The 14,851-nt window shown below is 37.1% G+C and overlaps 1 protein-coding gene across 2 annotated transcripts in view; it reads right to left on the minus strand.

Annotated features, from left to right (window-relative positions):
• The window catches only part of LOC137293503 (protein stoned-B-like), a 62,485-nt gene extending 53,587 nt beyond the window's left edge, over positions 1–8,898 (minus strand). The window contains exon 1 of one of the 2 annotated variants that reach the window (XM_067824079.1): positions 8,833–8,898. The gene's annotated coding sequence lies outside the window, so the exon portion shown is untranslated. Of the gene's footprint in view, positions 1–1,249; positions 1,318–8,832 lie in introns of those variants that run through there. The other variant, XM_067824080.1, reaches the window with a different exon arrangement.
• Positions 8,899–14,851: the final 5,953 nt, after the last annotated feature.

The raw sequence follows: 14,851 nt of genomic DNA on the forward strand, positions 1-14,851 counted from the left end.
ACACCCTTTACTGATGTCCGACACATCTCCAGTGTCACAACTTCATGTTTTAACCACTAGGCCACACAATCACCCTTTACTGATGTCCAACACATCTCTAGTATCATAACTTCATTTTTTACCCACACAATCACCCTTTACTGATGTCCAACACATCTCCAGTGTCACAACTTCATGTTTTAACCACTAGGTCACACAAACACCCTTTACTGATGTCCGACACATCTCCAGTGTCACAACTTCATGTTTTAACCACTAGGCCACACAAACACCCTTTACTGATGTCCGACACATCTCCAGTGTCACAACTTCATGTTTTAACCACTAGGCCACACAAACACCCTTTACTGATGTTCGACACATCTCCAGTGTCACAACTTCATGTTTTAACCACTAGGCCACACAAACACCCTTTACTGATGTCCGACACATCTCCAGTGTCATAACTTCATTTTTTACCCACACAATCACCCTTTACTGATGTCCGACACATTTCCAATGTCACAACTTCATGTTTTAACCACTAGGTCACACAAACACCCTTTACTGATATCTGCTATATCTCTAGTCACAAGTTTACGCTTTAACATTTATGCCAAAAAATACCCTTCACTGACGTCTGATATATGTCTCCTGTGTCACAAGGTTATGTTTAAGTAATAAGTCACACTTACAATGCAGTTATTCATACCACTATTTCAACGCTGTCTGCATACATTTGATTTTTCATGTATTGGTCTGACTGAATGTTAATATTACACAGCCACATCCACATTCACATTATGCATCGACTGCACATCATGCATTCTGAAGGAAAGATATTAACAAAACAGTTCACAATGACCTGTTATCCTACACATCCTTATTCAGCGATTTTAACATGATGTAATTGACATGATATGGAAGACTATGTGCATTCAGTCTGACCAGTTCAATTGAGTGACATTTATAATATACTGTTTGCATGTACAAAGATGTAATATCTGACCTAAATCACGAAGAGATTCTGATGTTAATAAATGACGTCTTGCAACTTATTTGAATTGGTTTGACCTGAGACAAAACCAGACAGTGATGATTCAGAGATTCAGACAAGCTGCCTAACTCCATCTTACGATGAAGAGGTAAATGTAACTTCACTTAAGAAAATCGAAAGAATCAATCATGCATGAACAGACAAATACAACATGAATATTCACCAGTTTTGACCCCCCAAAACTTGAACTTGTCCAAATCACAATGAGGTTACCTGGATTCTCCATAGCGTCCTATCGACACTTGAGAGATGAAGCCCATACACTGTAATGACAAAAACGCTGTAACGACCCCTGTCACAGTAAGGGTTATTAGTTCTGCGACTCAGACGAGCGATGCCAGAGGCACTGACTGAAAACACAACTCCCAGCTCTTCTTTCTCTGATGAGCAGAAGTGTTGTTGGGACCTAATACACCCGACAGCAGCTCTCGGGAAACATTCTACATCTGCAATTCGAGGAAATCAATTCATTGATCCTCTTTGCCTCAACTCTCAGCTCTGGTTGCCATGGCGACACAAAGCCAATGATCTATTATCAAGAACATACCCTAAAAGAAAGGGTCCAGGGTTCAGAGCACACCCCTTTTGGTCCCCCTTCCTCAAGAACAAAGGTTTGTAATAATGGCTAGATGGTACTGAGCAATATAAGGGACCGTGCAAACATTCACCATTCAACAGCAATGAATTTACATTGTTAGGTTGGAATGGCAGAAACATAGATCAATAATTAATGGTTCCCGACTAGCTTGTGAATACAGATGAAGTGAAGATGTGACCTTGCTGAGTAGAACATGGGGGCCATGCTAGGTCCCATCGCCCTGTCAGGTTATTGGCACATCCACAAAAAGTCAATGTCGATAATCAGGCTATTGTTCTTCTCAAGTCGAGCAGCAACATGTCATTAGCCATTACAAGTTACAGAGGAAGGATTTAGAAGCATGGCATGTAGCTCAGAAAGTATGGATTTATCTACCATGGACTGTCAATATGATAATGTATATGTGTTTCCTAGGTTGTGAAACTGACCTCCAAATGTAATCAGTGAAAATGAACCAACCTCTAACTGCTGGAATAATAATGTTCAGTCATCAAATACTGTGTCTTGGTTGGGGGCAGTGGTTGATTATGAATGAATTCATATTCTCAATATGTTAAAGTCAATTTCCTGAACCAATATGAATTATGAACAAAATGCCCAAGAATGAATCACTGATATTTGAAATAATTAAAGGCAATGGATGTTTGAAGCATTTTATCTTATTCTTGTGTACTTTAATATATAATGTTTAGATGAGGACTAAATCTATCTGTGTAGCAGAAATTAGCATCAGTTAAAAAATAAAATGCATATTTTCTTGGAACTAATAGATCAGAATTCTTTCCAAATTATCGTTCTGAACTTCCTAGGGAGTATATGTGTTAAGTTGGAAGGTTTAAACAAACTTTACATCTTATACCTATTCCCTGCTGGATGAATAGTTGCATGTTTCAATAAAAACAAATCACAGATTTGGACAGTCAGGTTCCTAATGGCCATCTGGTCATCTTAGCAGAGCTGTAACAATGCATTGACCTGACAACAGACCGCAATTGTTGAGTCTCCAATAGCGATAAATTGATGGCAGAAATGAAAACCCAGTATATATACAGTATGTGCGACTATCATTTGTTTAGCAATTGACAACTGCTGATAAATGCACAACACAAAATGCAGGAAATACCAAAATAGTTAACTTTGACTTAGAGTTATCCGTCCATGTTATCTCTAAAACAAACATGGTGGCAAACTTGGCTTACAATGCAGAGTTTGAAATTGTGAATAAATTTATGTTTTCTTTACTTGATCTGTGTGTCAGGTTTCTTGTCAGTTATCAAAAGAGGCCGAAACTGCTTAAACGTTTTTTTTGTAAACAACCAATACATTCATTCAGGAAACAACTTCAAATGAAAGAATTGCAATTGTATGCTGCAAAAGACTATTACTATCACAATAGGTGTCTGCCCCTCAATAGTCACCCCTACATCTTAGTACTATTGGATGAGTTTCTTAGGTTCTTTTGAGGGTGGCAGTAGTGTATACTAGAGGTAGTGACACTGAATACCACAAAGACTTGTACAAATTGCAGTCTCAGTGCTTACCCACTCTGCCTCCACAAAAGCAAAAAATATTTTTAATGAACCAACAGGTCACAGTAGTCCAATATTCTCTAGTCTCTGCCCTTTGCTGCACAGTTCAGTCAAAATGTGTTTATCAAATTATCGATAAAATAAACCAAAATTTGTGATCCCCTTGAGTTCTATATAAATGTAGTTTCCTCCTTTGACTTCCATATAACTGTAGTTTTCTGAATATTCAGGGACCACAAATATAATAGCTAGTTTAAACTGGTTCAAACCAGACATTTTGATTGCAGCTTAAATTGCCTTAGTCTACAATTACTCTGTGCAAGTGGATGCCCTGCTTGTCGCTCAAGCCCAAGATCTCAATCTTAAGGAATTTTCAATAATTGTAGCACTAAGATTGCTTTGTGAGAGTGGGCCCTGGGGAACACAAGCTTCATTACTGTTGACAGTACTGGCAGCATATCTAATTGTATTGCCTATTGCTTTCCAGTTTTCTTTCTTTCATCTAACACTCAACGTGTGATCACAAAGTTAACTCTTTTTTTCCACAAATGATGTACCAGAGGCCTGGTACTACAATACCTCACTGGCATATTCATGACAGACATCATACACCAGCATATTCCTCTACATAGCTCTACCTTATCATACATCAAAATAGTCATATGAAGTTTCAGCATCAATGCCTGGAGCATGAATTAGGCATGAAAGTTATTATTTCACCCCACAGCATGCACTGCGAGAAAATCGAGTCGATTCCTCTTCCCTTCATAATCATTTTGTTTCTGGAGCATAACTCAAAACCTGTTCAATATTTTTCAACAAAATTTTTTCAACAACAACAAAAATTTTGTTGAAAATGCCATCACCACATATTCCTAGAAAATGTTATAATTTAATGTAATTGGATGTATCCAATGGTAAAACTAACTGGGCTGCGATACTTAGAATGTTGTTATATAAGATGGGGTTTGGGTATGTGTAGGAAAGACAATGCATTAATAATATTGATGCATTTTTATCAGAATTTGTGATGAGGGTGCAGAATATGTACATCCCGGGTTGGTATGAATCTCTGTCATCAAGTTCTAAAAGTATTCTTATTCACTATATAAACAAGTATTTAGACAAGAGCTTTATTTACAGTGTATACAGGTGAAGAAATTCCGTATTGCTCTTGCTCGCTTTCGTTGCAGTTCTCACCAGTTAGCCACTGAAAATGGTAGATATCATAATATACCTAGATATCTCAGATATTGTAATATGTGCTCAGGTAACCATATTGAAAATGAATACAACTTTCTCTTACTTTGTCCAGCTTATAATCATCTGCGCACTCTGTATATTCCTCAATATTATTATAACCCTCCTACTCTGTTTAAATTCAATGCATTGATGTCAGTAGACAACCCTATGGGATTAAGAAATCTTGCAATGTATGTCGTTCATGCAAATGAACTGCATAAAAGCCGTTTGTTGCCTACAAAATAACTTATACAATGCTATGTATTATGGGCCGATGGCCTACATACTCCTGAATAAAGAAGAAAGAAAGAAAAACAAAATTTGGAAGATATAACAATATAGAACCTGAGGTTGTGCCTTTTGCTTTTTCCAGATTTTTGTCATTTATATCTTCCTTGGTTTCCATGGAAACATTTTAGACTTAGTCTTAAAGGGAGGGGTAGACTTGTTTCAGGAGCATAACTTCAAAACTGTGCAATATTTTTATGCAAAACTAGGTACAATTATCAAACATAACCTAAGGTTGTGCCTTTTGCTATTTGCAGAGTTTTTGCATTTTCATTTTTCTTGGTGTCCATGGAAAAATTCAGGTTTCGTTTCTGGAGCATAACTCAAAAACCATGTCATGTTTTTATGCAAAACTTGGGGGATATAAGAAACATAACCTCAAGGGATGCCTTTTGATATTTACAGACTAATGTCATTTTAATTCTTCTCGTTTTCCAAGGAAAGGATTCAGACGTAGTCAAAAAAAACCCAAAACATCAAGCTGGACTTAAAGTAAGTGTTCAATGATTTGTTCTTTCAAACATGTGGTAGCCGGGGGGATATGTCATCTCCTGATGACTCTTGTTTGTCAATGCTGACAAGAAAGATTTTGGGATTATTCAGTTAAAATCTTCACTGTATCCCAAATAAGCAGATTGATGCTCATACTGTTGATCACTGGACTGTCTGGTCTGGTCCATATTCGATTATTTACATATCGCCCCCATATAGCTGGAATATTGCTGAGTAAACATTTATCAACAAGCAAATCAAACTAAGCTAGTCAGGTCCTAGTAGTCCATATTTACAAATGACCATCATGAGACAAACAACATTTTGTATTTAGAAGCAAGCATGTCCTGGGGTGTTGTTAGTGATGAATGGATCCATTAGTATGGGACAAGCAGTTCCTTGGAAGCATAAGTATCCCTTAGGCAAATGTCCCTCAGATTTCAGACTGGAATGGATTAACTCGAGTTTAGCAACAGAATATGGGGAAAATCTACTGCTATAATATTTATTCTAGTTGGAAGAACATCAACACTGAAAGGTATCAACACATTATGTCAAAATGAAAAGTCATGAATGAGTGGGTGAATGAGTTTGTTTTAATGCTTGTTTCAACAGTGTTCTAGTCATACTGCTGCATGCCAGATGATTGCTGAAGGCAACCAATTCATGTCTTGAGTGGTTGCCACTTTGGAGAAACCCACAAGCATGAATAAGGTGAAACACGATCAGAATATTATCAGTGATTTGAAACCATGTTCATGTTTTTGGCCTGCCTCCATTTGGCATCATACACAACTGGACCTGGATTTTCGAAGCTCTCTTAGCGCTAAGATAGTTGTAAAAGCCATACATTAACACTTACTTATAACTATCTTAGAGCTAAGAGACCTTAGAAAATCTAGGCTCTGGGTCATATATGCTGTCTGAAAGTTATAATACGCCTTTTTGAACTGTGTTGCCATGAGCTACATTAGATGCTTGTATGTGTGCATGTGTGTGTGTGCATGCATACATGTATGTGTGTGTGTGCATGCATATGGCACAGACTATATCCATCTGTCATATAGACATTGTATCAAAACAATCACACAGCCTGACCAATTATACAATCACAATATCGATTATCTCACTAATACATGGATATTCCATTTTCTTCGAGATCAGTTTTCAAGCAGAGGAGACACATCGATATATTGAAATCTACAGTAGTATTATCATAGACAAGAGAACCACCAGACTGAGGCAGTGAATGAGGGAATAATCTATAACCTTGTTCAAGTCATGTGAATTGGCTGTAATCAGTGAAACCCTGGTAACTTTCTATCAGCTTTAGATGGTGGCCTCTCAAACACACAGTGAGGGTTCCATGTTAATTTATCCCAGACAAGTTAATCCTGTCCAAGTGTTCTTGCTGGAAGTCAACAGCAGCTTGTCATTCACAATATTTTTCGACCACAAATCTCTCCATGCCCAAGCAAACCTGACATAAGAAGCCAGATGAGTCAGTAAAGCAACTGGTTATTTCCAAGTATGTCTGGTTGTCTACCATCTTTAATACACATCACAACACCTACTTACCTGGCAGACAGCAGCAGTGTTTCTACAATAAACTTTTGTGTTTGCACTTGGAAATATAAAATATGGGAATTTTCTTTCCCGGAAGACTGATGATTCTCCTTATAAAACCCACAGACCCTGGAATCACCTCTACACAGAACATTGAAGAAGCCTAGTGGTTAATGTCACCTCAAAGTTTTTCTCAGGTTTTCTGCCATACACTGGTATTGTATCTGTAGCCCATTTCTGGTATCCTTAGCTGGGATAATGCTGGTATACCTAATGCCACAAACAGCATAACACCATTCCCACTCACTCACTCACTCACTCACTCACTCTTGATCAATCACTATTCCTAGACTGACACAGCAACCTCTAGAGTGGGTATTCTACAGAACAAACAGTTTCAGCTCATAATTTGGAAATGATTCAAGAGGAACTTTTATTCTTTTAAACATGAGTCATCAGAAGATGACATATCCTCCCAGCACCCACATATTTGAAAGAACATATATCATCTGACAGTTACTAGATGTATTTTAAGACTAAGTTCGAATCGTTTTCATGAAAATCATGACAAATATAAAGGCCAAATATCAGTAAAACAGCAAAAGGCACCACTTCAAGATCTGCCTCATATATTTTCCAAGTTCTGTTGAAAGATATCAAATGGTTTTCAAGTCATGTTCAGGAAACAAGCCCATCCCTCTGAGACTAAGTCCGAATCGTTTCCATGGAAACCCAGAAAATGATACATCACAAAAACCTGTAAATAGCAAAAGGCACCACTTTGGGATCTGCAACACCTATCTACCAAGTTTTGCTGAAAGATATTAAGAAGTTTCTGAGTTGTGCTCCGGAAAAGAAGCCCATCCCTCTATTTTGAGATTTAGTCTGAATCATTTCCATGTAAACCCAGAAAATTATAAGTAATCTGTAAACAGCAACAGGCACTATTTTGAGGTTTGCCTCACATATCTGTCAAAATGACAACTAGCTACACATAACAAAAGGCACCACTATGAGGTCTGCCTCACATATTTGCAAGTTTTGCTGAACGATATTTAGAAGTTTTTGAGTCATGCTCGAGAAATGAAGCCTTATCCTTCCATTTTCAGACTGTTTCCATGGAAACCCAGCCAAATAAAAACTAAAAAAATCCGCAAACAGCAAAGGCACCACTTTGAAATCTGCCTCACATGTCTGACAAGTATTGCTGAAAGATATCAAGAGGTTTTCTGCTCTGGAAACGAAACACACCTCTCCCTTTTGAGACTAAGGAAGAAATGTTAGAGAGAGTAATAAATAAAAAAAAACTGTAAATAGTAAGAGGCACCACTTTAGGTTCTGACTGATATATCTACCAAGTTTTGCAGAAAAATATAGGATGGTTTTTGACTTATGCTCCGGAAACGAAACCCACCTCTCCCATGCTCCAGAAACAAATGATTACGAATAGGTGGATAGATGGATGGACAGACAGAAAAGGCGTCAACCCACATATTTATATTGCATTATATGCCAGGGGAATAAAAAGTTTCAGCTTCATATATATTTAAAATCCATGCATTCACAATCCCATGATTTTAACAGCAACTATTCATATCTATAAACTATGATTAAGATGATATTGAAAAAAAGTAAAAGGGTACAAGAACCTCTATCTTTTTCAAAATTGTGAATATTTTCTAAAATGTTCTGATCTAACAATATTTCACTTGATTGCTTAACATAGCAAATCCTTCCTCTATCATAGATATCACAGTTGTGCTACTGTGCAGAATTGTATCCCTTATCTGTTGCAGGATCCTAAGCTTGTAAGGTCGAATAACAGATTAGGTATGGTAAAGAAAAAGGTGATATTATATTACTTTTTATCTGATGATACTGAAATTTATTCAAAAGAGCCTCTCTACCTTAAACCCAAATTATAGCTAGCAAAATTTCCTTCTTCTGACACAAAATCTTCTTCTGACACAAAAGCATTCTTTTGAATTAGAATAAAATAGATTTATGATCTAACCAGATGTACAGTAATATACACATTGAGTAAAAAACACAACAAAAGAACTGGAAGTTTATAACCTTACCTACATAAAACCAGCATGATCGTCTTTCAGCTGCTAATCTCAAGCATCTCAATCTGTGGCACATTCTGAAAAAACAAAGACTTCACGGTTACCAATAGGCACTCATAAACATCTAAATCAGAAATAACTTACAGCCTCATGCTGCAGTATGTAGGTAAAGGGCAGTAATCTAGCACTTACAGGAAAACTGCTCACACTTACATGATGTCTTCATAAAATCAATGACCATACATTCAGCAACAGTAATCTCCCTTTGTCCACAATCCTGTGTGCCAATATAAAGATGTCAGCCTAAGGCTTATCCCCAGTAATCACCGAAATGATGGTAGTCCCTTTCTCCCATATCTACATCAGACCCTACAGCATGTTCAAGATTTCATAGATTTTCCTACCACTCATGTCTCACGCTGCAAGTGATTGATATGGTTAATTTGCCTGGAAACTGGCATTTTCATCAACCCAAATTCACCTTGAAAACATCCTGGTTGTCTGTATGAAATACATTTTTCCTACATGTAGCTTTAGTGTAGAAATGATGTACAACAAAATAAGCCCAGGTTCAAGTAATTATCTTGGAAAATGAACAACACCGAGACACAAAATCAATTTCATGGGACTTATTTTTGTCTTGAACTGTAGTGCAGCAAGGGTCTGTCAGTTTACGATCGGTTTCAATATTCAATCAGTTCAGCTACATCAACAAAATGATTCTATTTTCAGACTAAGTCTAAAATTAGATTTTAACAGACACTGGTTAGGAAATTCATTTGAGATTGAGATAAAGTGAATTCAAAGCCCACTATGTTTATGTTTGGTGAAATGAATGTCTGTTTTACGTGGAAGCCATTAAAACAGGCAACAGACGAGAAAGTGGTCTATTGCTTTAAGGTGAAGTTTGTTTATTTAACACCGCAGTCACCAATATTTCAGCTATATGGCGCCAGTCAGTAAATCATCGTCTCCAGACCACAATATCCATCTGATCTACATCCTGAACATGGATCTGTGCAGTTGGGATATGGTGACATGTGTCAACCAACTTCTTTATGGGGCATTTTAGAAGTTGGCATGATGAGGATGAAGACTTTTATGGATAGACATCTTCTTTCTTGAAATGGATGCAACATTTCGGTGTAGATTCTAACACCATTATCTTTTCCTTGATAACGGTGTTAGAAATCTACACCGAAACATTGTAGAAAGAATTTGTCTATCCATAAAAGTCTTCATCCTCATGTGTCAGCCACATCAGTGAGTCTGACCAATTTTCTTGAAGGTTATATCTACGGTACTGAATGAGCTCAGGGTTATAAGGACAGCCCAGTGAATTGAGCGCTAAATGCACGATTTCATTTTGAATACGCACTGATTAAGTCTGCATTACTATTTTATCCATTGATTCAGCAATTTGAAAATATTCCACTTGGATACAAAATGTTTGTTTACCGAAGCCATTTGAATCATTACTCATTAGTGTCCACACAAAATGAGGAGACACCATGTAGTCAGTTACTATATATTACTATGTACAACAGCCTATTTCAGTAAGAACTGACACCTAGGAAAGCTGATGACTAGATGTGAAAAGGTTGGTGCTAATGGTATGTTATTTACATGGCATTTTGTAAATATAGGATTTGGTATTAGTGGCATCAGTGATCTTGGGCTATTTATCTCAGTGTTGGACAATTAGTTTTAGTGTATGTATGTATTATAAATGCAGAGATTCGGAACATTTTACTCAGTGAGGCATGACATTTAGTGTACATCAAAATTCATGTCAAACGAGACTTTATATATAATAATTAATATATGAGACAATTACCACAATCCACAAATCAAAAGTATGCATGAATTATGGTTACAGTTCTGTACATATCAGATGCATGTGTATGCCTGCTTGATAATGAGTGAATTTCAGTATTCTGTGCTTATGAATATATGAGAAATATGTTATACAACATCATCATTTTAACCTTTTCTCCATGAAAGTATATTCTACCTTCAGTCATATAACTACACATCGATTCACATAGGAATAATACCCAGACAGACATTTATCATGTTGACAACTTTAGTGAACCACACATTGAGGACATTACCAACAGATCCTGTGTTGACCAAGGGATGCAACTCAGCAAGTTGCAGTTCCTTACATTATTGGGCCATCCAATCTCTAGGCAATTAATATCCAAGGAAGTGAGATATATCACAACATTCCAACTGTATCTCACTGTGAGACACAAACAGCCTGACATAACGCTGGCACAGTCATTTAGAGAATCAAACACTAATTTTGGCTCCCCAAGTATATATGTAAGATCAACATAAAGATCAATGTATATTACATAACAGAATTGGGTGGTAAGGCTGTGACATGAGTCACACATGTCAATGAATTCTATTTGTGTAGATCGGTGCTCATACTGTTGATCAGTGGATAGTCTGACTTGAGTATTTAAACACTGCAGCCATACAGTTGGAACATTGTGAGTGTGGTGTTAACCAACGAACAAACAATGTACATTGAATCAAAGCAGGGAACAATGGTCACTGATGTGGGCAAATCTAGTTGAACTATACCTTAAAGATCACATACAATATTTTCAGTATCCCAACCATGACTAGTCAATAGAAATATTCCACTGGCATGATTCTTTTCAATTTCAAATTTTCTCATTCTTTGTCAATTTAATAAAAAATGGATTGTGAAGCCTTAGACCTTGCCATAATCCATGAAACCTTCACCAGGTTGTTAAGAACATGAAAAACGTCTAAAGATATTGATTACATTCTGTCCACTCTAAATCTAATAATTTGAGACAGCTGACATTCACGAAGACCTAACTTGCTTTTAAAGGCAGTTGAGAAAATACCCTCTGGTATTAAGAAAGTGAATACAATATTCATGGCTGACAAATTGGAAATGAAAGAAATGTTTCTAAAATCTATACATTATGGTGAAATCACTCAAATTTGTCCATTGTAGAAGTAGAATCAACACCTTTGGGCTTGATAATTCTGCCTCTTAAATGAACAAGTTTGAGTCATTTCTTTGACTAAAACATATTATGGATGAAAAATCAGAAGTGTTCAGTATGACTCTAACACAAAGCCAATACTGGAGTCTACCATCAACAGCAATGTCCTGTGTGACTCTAGCTCACAACAGGCAATACTTGAGGAAGTCTACCCATGTCATAGGTGTTTAGTATGACACTAACACACAACAGGCAATACTTGAGGAAGTCTACCCATGTCATAGGTGTTTAGTATGACACTAAAGATGAATCTGAAGTTGAGTTTTACAGAATGGTCAGTGGATTCCTGACTGAGAAAAGAAAAAAAAGTACTGTATATTAGAAATAAGATCTTTTTTTTGGCATTTATTTCTTAGTTTTGAACACAACTAAAAGTTTGATCATCAAATATTCTATGACTATCATCCAAAATAAATAAGTTTACAAGAGATTGTGTCATTTTTTCCCCTTGAAATCTCATGTAAAATGTATGTTTCTGAAGTAAACTAATGTACACAAATGAGATACATGTACTCTCTATATGTTCGTATGGAACATATTTCATGAAAAATGTCTTATACCATTCATCCTTTATTTATGTTAACCTCACTGATATACAAAATAACGGATATACGGATTTCCTCAGTACTTGATAACAGTGACAGTCTTCAGGAGTTCATTCATAGCTATGATTGTCAACTGCAGAATCACTAGGGCAATGCACATGCAAATGCATCTTTCCCCCTCCTACAGGTAATTGTTACCACCCATTGTTGACTGTGATGTAATGACATGTTTCTAAAGTTTATAATAAGCAAATGTTTGATATTTTTAGCTGTAAAAATGTATTTTGGATAATGATTAGGACAATCAAGTAAGACCTGTGAAGGTCCCGGGGTAGAATAGGCCTTCAGCAATCCATGCCTGCCATAAACGGCGACTAAGCTTGTCGTAAGAGGCGATTAGTGGGATCAGGTGGTCAGACTTGCTGACTTGGTTGGCACATGTCATTGGTTCCCAACTGTGCAGGTTGATGCTCATGTTGTTGGTCACTGGATTGTCTGGTCCAGACTCAATTATTTACAGATCGCCGTCATATAGCTGGAATATTGCCGAGTGCGGCGTAGAACTAAACTCACTCACTCACTCACTCACTCACTCACTCGAGATATGACATGGGAGAATCAAGTGGACATTTTACCTCAGTCATGGTAAGGTATGTATTTAGATTCCTGCAGCATTAATGGACAAGACATCCACACAGCAAAGGTCTCAGTCGTTCTAATGTAATTAAAGAAGATAAATACTACACGTTCTTCAAAGACGAACTGGTGCAGTCAATAAATATCAATCTTAATTTTAACATTAGCTGAATCCAATTTTCTCCATGGTGGAGCTGTGGCTTGACATCCCTTCTACATCAGTTGCTGGAGATGCACCACAAACCTGGAAATCCGTCCTATGGGGCTGTCATTGATTAGAAATCCTACTATCAATAAATCAGTTAAAAATTGTCTAAATGGTCACAGTAGCTCATTTAGAATTAAAACAAAATAAGGATTGAAAGTACACATTAAATCCTGCATGGGAATCAATCTAAGCATTAAATTATGAATAGTAAAAGGTGATAAAAGCCAACTGTGTTTATTATAATTCAAATCCACTTGTTTTGCTTGCTTGTTGTTTCATGCTCCACTCATCAATATTCCAGCTATATGTTGGTCTGGACTAGACAATCCAGTGACTGACATTGTGAGCATCAATCTAAGCAATTTGGGATACACAGGGATGAAAATGGGTATGAGTGAAAACAAAAAAGAAGAGAATGAGATGGGGATCTTGGGGGACACAGGTTTAGACAATTCACAAAAATGACTCCAGTGTGACCAAATCTGCAGAATTCCACGTAACCTGAGAAATGGAATACAGTGATATGCATCAGCCAGGACAGTGGTGATTTTGACATATTGTAACTGTAGTTTAGATTACCCCATGGAAACCATTGGAAGTCTGTATAATTAGAAAACAGATCCAATTTCCCAGTCTGGTATGTGATGATGAGACTAATAGAATGAAAGTTCTTCCTGACCTCTAATGACATGTCATAATTTTGTTCCTTAGAAACAGCAAGACATTTGTTTATGCATTACACTACACTGTTGTCTGAACTTGTACAGCAGTCATCTGCTCCCAGTACTCAATACATTACACAGTGACAACAGAATAGCAGGGTAGTCCAGTGGTTAAAGCACCCGCTCATCACATCCTGGTTCAATTTCCCATATGGGTACAATGTAAGAAAGGGGTGGTGGGGTAGACTAATAGTTAATATGTCTGCTCGTCACGATGAAGACCCAGGTTGACTTCCTGATTTTAGTTTTATGACGCTTTTAGCAATATTCCCATAAGATCATGGAAGGGAAAATCAGAAATGGGCTTAAAACATTTTACCCACGACGCTAATCAAACCCGGGTCTTTAGCATGACGAGCTAACACTTTAACTACTAGGTTACCCCACCACCCCTGGTAAAACTAAACTCACTCTCTAACAGGGGAAAGGCATTGCAAATGTAGGATCAGACTAATGGTTGGTTGGTTGGTTGGTTAGTTGGTTGGTTGGTTGGTTAGTTGGTTGGTTAGTTAGTTAGAATAATCATAATGCTAAAGGAGTCCTAGTGAGAAGGGAGATTCAGTCTGAACCATAAGAAATCTACACTTGCTTCATTTAGAGCTTAAGCTTTGTGGAAGGGGCTGGATGGGAGGGAAATTTGGTTCAGGGACTGCAAGACAAGATTAATGAAGGATCTAATCATGGTGATATTGTTACAGTTAGTCATGAGGTAACAAAATGTTCACTGACATATGATGCCTTCACTAAAATTTTATGATGAAATAGTGCTTATGGCAACAGTCAATCTAATATTCTGATGGTCAGTCAAATGTATTTTAGCTATCTGTTATGATATGCACAGGTTGCTGGGGACCAGCTCTACCCTGG

The sequence above is a fragment of the Haliotis asinina genome, chromosome 8, assembly GCF_037392515.1.
Source record: "Haliotis asinina isolate JCU_RB_2024 chromosome 8, JCU_Hal_asi_v2, whole genome shotgun sequence".
Classification (NCBI taxonomy): Eukaryota; Metazoa; Mollusca; class Gastropoda; order Lepetellida; family Haliotidae; genus Haliotis; species Haliotis asinina.